At 40.6% G+C, this 10,590-nt stretch overlaps 1 long non-coding RNA gene across 1 annotated transcript; it reads right to left on the bottom strand.

Moving 5' to 3' along the window:
• Positions 1-604: 604 nt before the first annotated feature.
• LOC149982651 (uncharacterized) lies at positions 605-2,825 on the bottom strand. The gene is made up of 2 exons (XR_016497426.1): positions 2,201-2,825; positions 605-1,348 (listed from the first exon to the last, which is right to left on the bottom strand). It is a non-coding gene; the product is annotated as an uncharacterized LOC149982651 (long non-coding RNA).
• Positions 2,826-10,590: the final 7,765 nt, after the last annotated feature.

The raw sequence follows: 10,590 nt of genomic DNA, 5'->3' as shown, positions 1-10,590 counted from the left end.
ATTTTGATAATTTAAGAATTGGTGAAAAAAGGGCAGCGGGTCATGAGATTTGTTGAAGATTTTATGCACGGGCCCACCATAAACTATAAGCACAGCTGCGCAGTTAATACTACTACTGTATGTGGATTGCTGCATGTTGCACAATTAATATTACTATTGTGAAGCATAATTGCCGTGGTAATTTGTAATTTCCAGTCAATGAGCATAGTGAATTAATAGGCCGAGTGACGTCATCATGGTATAAATTATGATGCAATAATTATGACAGTTTGAATTTGAAAAACTCCTGTCTTCAGTTACGTCCTTGTAGCCTAGTATTGTCAGGATGATGCAATAGTAACCATGCCATTCCAAACACAAAAACAGGGAAATAAACACAAATGCAAAACACAGCGGAATATAAAGTAGATAATCCCATGTGCGGGGAAGACATGCCTCTTTTGAGCCTAAAATTAAGAAAATCGTCCCAAAATAGTAGGAGATCTTTCAGCAGCTTAGAATTCCTTAGCATATTATAATATAGATGTCATGTAAGGCATATAGCTATCTAGTTAAGTTAACACACACAAATACACCACTGACATAAGGAAAAACATACACAATCTTACCAGATTATTTATTATATTTCTGTACAAATAATATTCTTCTGCCATACAAGATTCTTATTTCATTTTCATGATTCTTTTCCATATGGGTCTGTTCCACAGTCACCTGTTGTAGGCTAAGGATACAACCTTCCATATAACATGTATCACAATATCAATTCAATTTCATTGAATTCAATCATATTTGACCTGTTCAACGGCAAGAATAAAATAAAAGACGAAGTGCCTGATCCACGTTGGACAATTTGGTTCCTGTTACAGGACATGTGCTTGAGATAACTCTTACATTTGAGCAAGTGCCTTGCTCAAAGGCACATCGCCAGATTTTTCCCCTCGTCGGCACAGGTATTCAAACCGGCGACCTTTCGGTTACTGGCCCAATGCTCTTTAACAGCTAGGCTACCTGCCACCCTCAACTCATCTCTAACTTTATTCTACAGAATACATCTATTTAGGTAAAAGGGGAACAACTCTCAAAACAGGCTTTAGGTTGCTAAGATATTTGTAAACAAACATGGTTGTCCTCGTCAATCCTTTTAAGACTTCCATTACACATTACTTGTAGTTTGTGTCTCTGTGGGAAAAAGTTGACTCACGGTGATGTGGAAGTCATCCTCATCACATGATTGCCTGGATCTCCAGAAGGTTATGGTGGTTTGACCGTCTGCCTCAGTCAGGAACAGGATGGTGCAGCTCAGTTTCTTATCCACCAGGGTAATCCAGTTCTTTGTGATATGATGATCCTGAAGGAGAGACAACAGAGACTGATGTTATCATGAGTATCTATAAAGCCTTCTAGAGTTCTGTGTTAATACACTTCAATGTTGTGGAGATCTCTACTCTAAAACTTGAGGAGGAGCGGCACATTCACATGAACCTTTAAATAGTAATTTGATCTTCCAAAGGTTTTGGAGGTGTTGAGAACCAATACACCTACAACTCCAGACGACTAGACGACTAATACCACTTTACTGTTACAGTAGCCTAGATCTACAATATAACTACTGCTACTCCTACAATGGTATCATACATTTTCCCATAGGTATAGATCAGCTGGACTGACCTATGAGAGGAGGTGGGATAGAACAAAACAACAGAAATTGCCATAAAACACACAAGAGCACAAAATAACAAAAATCTCAGGTTGAGGACTATGTGTGAAGAAAAGGCCTAGTAGGCAGTAGGCACGAAGTGTGGCGTACATAATATTGTAACATTGAAATTATGACACTTGTTATGACACCGTTAATTATTTATTAATGCTCTTTTGTCTGCTTAGATTTCAGAATCCCTGGGAAACATGTAGGGCAGGGCTGCACAACCCTCTTCCTGAAGATCTACTGTCCTGTAGGCTTTTAGTCCAACCCTAATTTCTCATTTCATATCTGATTCAGCTAGTTACGGTCTTGTAGGTGTGTTGTAGGTGTGTTAATTTAGGGTTGGACTGAAAACCCACAGGACAGTAGATCTCCAGGAAGTAGGTTGGGCAGCCCTGATATAGGGTTATGGACAGGTCACTTTTGACGATATCTGCCTGTCTCCCTGTGTTCAGGCCATTATTCTACTCCCCTGATTGTTTGTGTTGAATTACTCACAGTAGCTGGATGTAAACAAAAGACGACCTCCAGAGAGTTTTCAAAGAGCAGGTATAGTAGATTGAGCACACTGTACAGAAGAGAAAATAATCAGGGTTTTAGGAAGATACTGGAGCCTTCCATGGAGGCATGTAGTGAGAATATGAGAAGAAGATTTAACATTACAAACAATGAAGTACAACAATGAAAAACCAGAGCACAATAGCATAGAAACCTGGCATTGAGCCCAGAGAAAACGGTAACACACTTTCAACTAGGCATTGAAACCCAGGAATGTTAATAGGAGCAGATCCTATTTGTCAGGGTTGTGGTTAAGGATCAGACCTTTTTTTCTGCCTAAAATGACATCTGACTCACAAATCTAACTGCCTCTAGCTCAGGACCTGAAGCAAGGATATAATGTTGACTTGTTTTGGTTAGTGAAGTCTTAGTTGCACCATTTCACATTTAGCTAAGGAGTTGTGTGCTTCAATGAGCCTTATTTTTGAAGTTTGACAATGGGCACGAAAGTTGGCATGAATTTCAAATCCACCACTTTGTTTGTATTTCCCCACAATTACAAGCGATTAAAACAATTTAGCTAGTTATTCTGTTTACTTTGTGTAGAGATATGCGCGAGTGCAGTGATATTATAAACAAGGCAACAGTAAAAATGTCATAGATGATGCAGTGCCCCCCTTGGCCCAATCAGTGTAATTTTGTAAATGCCGGATCTCCATGGCAAGACGCCTCATTCACCCAAGTTTCATCAAAATTGTGCCAATGCTGTCTGAGATATTGTGTGATGAATGAACCAACAAACGTACTAACGTACTAACGTACGGAGACAGATCCAAAGTTCCCTCCCTGATTTCATTGTGGGGGACAATTAGGAACTATGTTTTCATTTTTGAATGGTGGATGCTCTGGAAAATAAACATTTTCATATACGTTACAAGTCCTACAAGACAGATCGGTTGAGGGATTAGCATCACGTAGGAATGACGCCATCTGATGAAAGACAATATATGACATTATGATACATAGTTGCCATGGCACCCTTATGGCAGCCTTGGCTGATTGCTCCGCTAGCGGGCGGGACACAATTCACGTTTATTTGAAATGGAGGGCGCGCAATTCAAATAAATAATCATAAAAAATATGGATATTAAACATTTAGGTAAATATAGGTGTCTTATATCGTTGAAAGATTAAATTCTTGTCAATCTAACGTCATCTGAGACTGGCCAATAAAAAGAAAAGATTAAGATGGGCAAAAGAACACAGACAATGGACAGAGGAAGATTGTGAAAGAGTTATGGACAGATAAATCTAAGTTTGAAGTGTTCGGATCACAAAGAAGAACATTCGTGAGATGCAGAAAAAATGAAAAGATGCCGGAGGAGTACTTGATGCCGTCTGTCAAGCATGGTGGAGGTAATGTGATTATTTGCGGGTGCTTTGGTGGTGGTAAAGTGAGAGATTTGTACAGGGTAAAAGGGATCTTGAAGAAGGAAGGCTATCTCTCCATTTTGCAATGCTATTCATTGCTTAATTGGAGCCAATTTCCTCCTACAACAGGACAATGACCCAAAGCACAGCTCCAAACTATGCAATAACTATTTAGGGAAGAAGCAGTCTGCTGGTATTCTTTCTATAATGGAGTGGCCATCACAGTAACCGGATCGCAATCCTATTAAGCTGTTGTGGGAGCAGCTTGACCTTATCCAATCCAACTTGTGGGAGGTACTTCAGGAAGCACGGGGTGAAATTTCTTCAGATTATCTCAACAAATTGACAACTAGAATGCCAAAGGTCTGCAAGGCTGTAATTGCTGCAAATGGAGGATTATTTGGCGAAAGGGGGTGAATAGTTGTGCACACTCGTTCTGTTTTTTGTCATATTTCTTGTTTGTTTCACAATAAAACATATTTTGCATCTTCAAAGTGGTAGGCACGTTTTGTAAATCAAACGATTACAACCCCCCCCAAAAATGTAACAAACTTCTAGTAGAAATGATCGGACCAAAATGCAGTGTTGTAAGTTGTAAGAGTCCATGATAATTTATTATATCAGAACACAAAAATACAAAATAACAATGTGAGGGAAAGAAATGAAAATGGAAACAGTTTTGTATGGTGAAAACACAGACACAGAAAAAAACTACCCATAGTGGGAAAACAGGCCTACCTATGTATGGTTCTCAGTCAGAGACAACGATTGACAGCTGCCTCTGATTGGGATCCATACCAGGCCAAACACGTAGAACTATAACACACAGAACAAAACATAGAATGCCCACCCCAACTCACGCCCTGACCAAACTAAAATAGCGACATAAAAAAGGAACTAAGGTCAGGACGTGACAAAAAATCTATTTTAATTCCAGGTTGTAAGGCAACAAAATAGGAAAAATGCCAAGGGGGTGAATAGTTTCGCAAGCCACTGTATACATTTAAAATATATTTGGGGATGCATTTTAAAATACGTGTAATATTTAATCGTGTAAAATGTCATTTGTTATGCATTTTGAAATGTATTTTTTAGTGCCTGACATACATTTGTAAATGCATTTGTAATTCTTCATATTTCACATGTACTTTTGGGGGGTATAAGGTATAAGGTATAAGAAAGCGTTCTGCAACAGGGACAGCACATTTTTTTTGGTTACAATTATTATGAACAAAACAGCGCTACAAGTTGCCGTGCTGCTCTTTTGACAATTGAGTTCATAAACATTTATCAGGAATTAACTTGCCTGTCCAGTCTGCCGTGGCTGCACGCCACTCTAGTCGTGAGGGGCATTTCTTTTTTTATCCCTTTTTTCTCCCCAAATTCGTGGTATCCAATTGGTAGTAGTTACAGTCTTGTCTCATCGCTGGAACTCCCATTCGGACTCGGGAGAGGCGAAGATCGAAAACCATGCGTCCTCCGAAAGACAGCCCAACCTAGCCGCACTGCTTCTTGACACAATGCACATCCAACCCGGAAGCCAGCCGCACCAATGTGTCGGAGGAAACACCGTACAGCTGGCGACCTGGTCAGCGTGCACTGCGCCCAGCCCGCCACAGGAGTCACTAGTGCGCGATGAGACAAGGATATCAATGCCGGCCAAACCCTCCCTAACCCGGACGACGCTGGGCCAATTGTGCATCACCACATGGACCTCCCGGTCGAGCCGGCTGCGACAGGGCCTGGGCTCGAACCCAGAATCTATGGTGGCACAGACCAATGCGCCACCCGGGAGGCCCCGTGAGAGGCATTTCTTTACAAATGCGTATCCAATCACCTTGGTTCCGGACCCTTATGAAACCAATCTCAAGCTTCAAAATGCCACGGATCACAGTGTGGTGGCAGGAAAATGACAGATCTCCTGGGTGAAGCTGCCGGGGTTACAACGCTCATGTTGTAGAATTGCAGGTGCATATGCTCCGATTTCAAAAAGATTTGGTGACACATTTGAAAAGTTAACACAATGAATACACACAGAATTAATAAATTATTATTTGGCACATTATATAATTTGAAGAACAACAATAAACAATACCGTTACGACCTGCTGCGGTCATTCTTTTGTGGGAAGGCAGTGTCAATGTAAGATCTTGTAAGATAATGTTGTTCATCCCCAAACCATCACACTAACACCACCATGCTTGACCGTTGGTATAAGGTTCTTACTGTGGAATGCGGTGTTTGGTTTTCGCCAGGCATAATGGGACCCATCTCATCTTAAAAGTTGACTCAAGTTTGTCAAAAAATCCACTGGAAGCAACTGGATGATCATCAAGATTCTTGGAAGAATGTTATATGGACAAATCAATCAAAAGTATAACTTTTTGGACGACATGGGTCCCATTATGTCTGGCGAAAAACCAAACACTGCATTCCACAGTAAGAACCTTATACTAATGGTCAAGCATGGTGGTGATGGTTTGTGGATGCTTTGCTGCCTCAGGACCTAGGCGACTAGAATGAACCATGAATTCTGCTCTGTATCAGAGAATGTCAGGCCATCCGTCTGTGAGCTGAAGCTGAAGCGCAGCTGGGTCATCCAGTAAGAAAATGATCCAAAACACACAATGAAGTCTACATGAAAATGGCTAAAGAGCAACACATTTCATGTTTTGGAATGGCCTAGTTGAAGTCCAGAGATAATCCCAATTGAGATGTTGTGGCATAACTTGTTGCAGAACTTGAAACGAGCAGTCCATGTTTGAAAACCCACAAATGTTGCTGAGTTAAAGCAGTTCTTCATAGAAGAGTAGGCCAAAATCCCTCCACAGCAACATGAGAGACTGATCAACAATTACAGGACAACTTTGGTTGGACTCATTGCAGAAAAAGGAGTTATTGAATGTAAGTGGGCAATTACTTTTTTACACAGGGGCATTGGGCATTGCATAGCTTTGTTTATGAAAGAAATGAAATAAGTATATAATTGTTGTGTTATTTGTTCACTCAGGTTCCCTTTATCTCATATTAGGTTTTGGTTGAAGATCTGATAACATTCAGTATAAAAAATATGCAAAAGTAGAGAAAATTAGAAACTGGCAAATACTTTTTCACAACATTGTACATATATTTACGCATGTGTAAATTACAGATATCTAAAAATATTTTTAACCCTTACATGTACATTAATTAAAAAATATACTGAACGAAAAAAAATTATTACATTTTCATCTATTGAGCTTCTAGTCATGAAATCTATGCAGCCTACTCAATCACTTTTTATAGCTACTGTTTACAGGCCTCCTGGGCTGTATACAGTGTTCCTCACTGAGTTCCCTGAATTCCTATCTGACCTTGTAGTCATAGCAGATAATATTCACATTTTTGGTGACTTCAATATTCACATGGAAAAGTCCACAGACCCACTCCAAAAGGCTTTCGAAGCCATCATCGACTCAGTGGGTTTTGTTCAACATGTCTCTGGACCTACTCACTGCCACAGTCATACTCTGGACCTAGTTTTGTCCCGTGGAATAAATATTGTGGATCTTAATGTTTTTCCACATAATCCTGGACTATCAGACCACCATTTTATTACGTTTGCAATCACAACAAATAATCTGCTCAGACCCCAACCAAGGATCATCAAAAGCCGTGCTATAAATTCTCGGACAACTTTGCAAATAAATTAATTAAAGATCCTACAATGTTTTCCTCATTTTGTCTGCCATAGTTGAAGTGCACCTATGATGAAAATTACAGGCCTCTCTCATCTTTTTAAGTGGGAGAACTTGCACAATTGGTGGCTGACTAAATACTTTTTTGCCCGGCTGATCCGTGTAAAGGACACACACCGCCCGGGCAACGAAGTGAGTGGCTTCGTAAGAAGCATTTCAAGGTCCTGGAGTGGCCTAGCCAGTCTCCAGATCTCAACCCCATAGAAAATCTTTGGAAGGAGTTGAAAGTCCGTGTTGCCCAGCAACAGCCCCAAACCATCACTGCTCTAGAGGAGATCTGCATGGAGGAATGAGCCAAAATAACAGCAACAGTGTGTGAAAACCTTGTGAACTTACAGAAAACGTTTGACCTCTGTCATTGCCAACAAAGGGTATATAACAAAGTATTGTGATAATTTTTTGTTATTGACCAAATACTTATTTTTCACCATAATTTGCAAATAAATTCATTAAAAATCCTACAATGTGATTTTCTGGATTGTTTTCTAATTTTGTCTGTCATAGTTGAAGTGTACCTATGATGAAAATTACAGGCCTCTCTCATCTTTTTAAGTGGGAGAACTCGCACAATTGGTGGCTGACTAAATACTTTTTTGCCCCACTGTATATCAAAGTGCTGTACAGAAACCCAGCCTAAAACCCCAAACAACAAGCAATGCAGGTGTAGAAGCACTGTGGCTAGGAAAAATTCCCTAGAAAGGCCAAAACCTAGGAAGAAACCTAGAGAGGAACCAGGCTATGAGGGGTGGCCAGTCCTCTTCTGGCTGTGCCAGGTGGATATTATAACAGAACATGGCCAAGATGTTCAAATGTTCCTAAATGACCAGCATGGTCAAATAATAATAATCACAGTAGTTGTCGAGGGTGCAACAAGTCAGCAACTCAGGAGTAAATGTCAGTTGGCTTTTCATGGCCGATCAATGAGAGTATCTCTACCGCTCCTGCTGTCTCTAGAGAGTTGAAAACGGCAGGTCTGGGACAGGAATGAACATCCGGTGAACAGGTCAGGGTTCCATAGCCGCAGGCAGAACAGTTGAAACTGGAGCAGCAGCATGGCCAGGTGGACTTGGGACAGCAAGGATTCATCATGCCAAGTTGTCCTGAGGCATGGTCCTAGGGCTCAGGTCCTCCAAGAGAGAGAAAGAAAGAACGAGAGAAAGAGAGAATTAGAGAGAGCATACTTAAATTCACACAGGACACCGGATAAGACAGGAGAAATGCTCCAGATATAACAGACTGACCCTAGCCCCCCGACACATAAACTACTGCAGCATAAATACTGGAGGCTGAGACAGGAGGGGTTGGGAGACACTGTGTCGGGAGACACTGTGGCCCCATCCGATGATACCCTCGGACAGGGCCAAACAGGCAGGATATAACCCCACCCACTTTGCCAAAGCACAGCCCTCACATTACTAGAGGGATATCTCCGACCACCAACTTACCATCCTGAGACAAGGCCGAGTATAGCCCACAAAGATCTCCGCCACGGCACAACCCAAGGGGGGGCGCCAACCCAGATAGGAACACCACGTCAGCGACTCAACCCACTCAAGTGACGCACCCCTTCTAGAGACGGAAGAGCACCAGTAAGCCAGTGACTCAGCCCCTGTGAAAGGGTTAGAGGCAGAGAATCCCAGTGGAGAGAGGGAAACCGGCCAGGCAGAGGTTCATTGCTCCAGAGCCTTTCCGTTCGCCTTCACACTCCTGGGCCAGACTACACTCAATCACATGACCTACTGAAGAGATGAGTCTTCAGTAAAGACTTAAAGGTTGAGACCGAGTCTGCGTCTCTCACATGGGTAGGCAGTCCAGTGTGCATTCTGAATGCTCCGAATTTACCAATGGACAATCTGACAACGCTCTGAATTTCTGAACACCCAGAGCACACTCTAGCACCTCAGATTGAATTTACAAACACACCCGTAGACGTAAAATGTCAAGTTAGTCATTTGTTATGCTAACAAGCTAGCAAGAGGTTGCATAGCAACAGAATCAAATTCCGGTAGACAGGTGAAGCTCTTAGTACGCTCAACTGAAAGAATACTGTTAATTTACACTATACTAAAACAAAGTAATATTAAACTCCGCAAAAAACGAAACGTCCCTTTTTCAGGACCTTGTCTTTCAAAGATAATTCGCAAAATCCAAATAACTTCACAGATCTTCATTGTAAATGGATTAAACACTGTTTCCCATGCTTGTTCAAGGAACCATAAACAATTAATGAACATGCACCTGTGGAATGGTAGTTAAGACACTAACAGCTTACAGACGGTAGGCAATTAAGGTCATAGTTATGAAAACTTAGGACACTAAAGAAGCCTTTCTACTGACTCTGAAAAACACCCAAAGAAAGATGCCCAGGGTCCCTGTTTCCAAGTAATTTCAATGAAATTACATTGAACTGATGTTGAATTGATTTGGGTGCCCAGTGGATATTCTTCTTTTATTTCTTGAACCAGTAGCCTAATCCAATAAGTGTCCCAGAAGTAGCAAAGTAGTTTGGTCACAAATTGGAAGCAATTACATTTTTTAAATATTTATTAGATAAAATAAATATCTTGCTATAGCTTGTTGCAAAATAGGCTACAGCGTTTAAATGGCGAGAGCATCTGTTGGGATGTGATTACATTGGCTGGTGGTAAAAATGCAATATATGGGTATCCTCTGCGTTTATGTTTACAATTAAATATATTACGTCAGAATGCTCAATGTTAGAATGTTTACAATCAGATGTATGAATTAAATTAGAACGTTTTCCTATCAGTCTAATTTGCATAAATATTGTGATTGGATGAGGGTTATCGAATCAGCATCAAATCCTCTAGCTCATTAATGATAGAATGTTCATATTTGAAATTCATATTTCATATTTGAGTCATTATTCATATCATAAGAAGGAATTCCCCTCATCCACGCCCACAAATTGGGGAAAACAAACAATCTTTACCATTGACCCTCGTTGTAAAATAGCCAACTTCGTCGTCAATTTTTTGTTATATAGAAATAACAAAACATGCTGAAAAGCTGTTGTGTTTTCAACGCACACTACCGTTCAAAAGTTTGGGGTCACTTAGAAATGTCCTTGATTTTGAATGAAAAGCAATTTTTTTGTCCATTAAAATAACATCAAATTGATCAGAAATACAGTGAAAACATTGTTAAATGAGTAGCAGCAAACAGCTGATTTTTTAATGGAATATCTACATAGGCGTACAG

This window comes from Oncorhynchus mykiss, chromosome 7, assembly GCF_057628025.1.
Source record: "Oncorhynchus mykiss isolate SJ-2025 chromosome 7, ASM5762802v1, whole genome shotgun sequence".
NCBI lineage: Eukaryota > Metazoa > Chordata > Actinopteri > Salmoniformes > Salmonidae > Oncorhynchus > Oncorhynchus mykiss.
The sequence above is the reverse complement of the archived record's forward strand: the minus strand, read 5'-3'. Positions and strand labels throughout refer to the sequence as shown.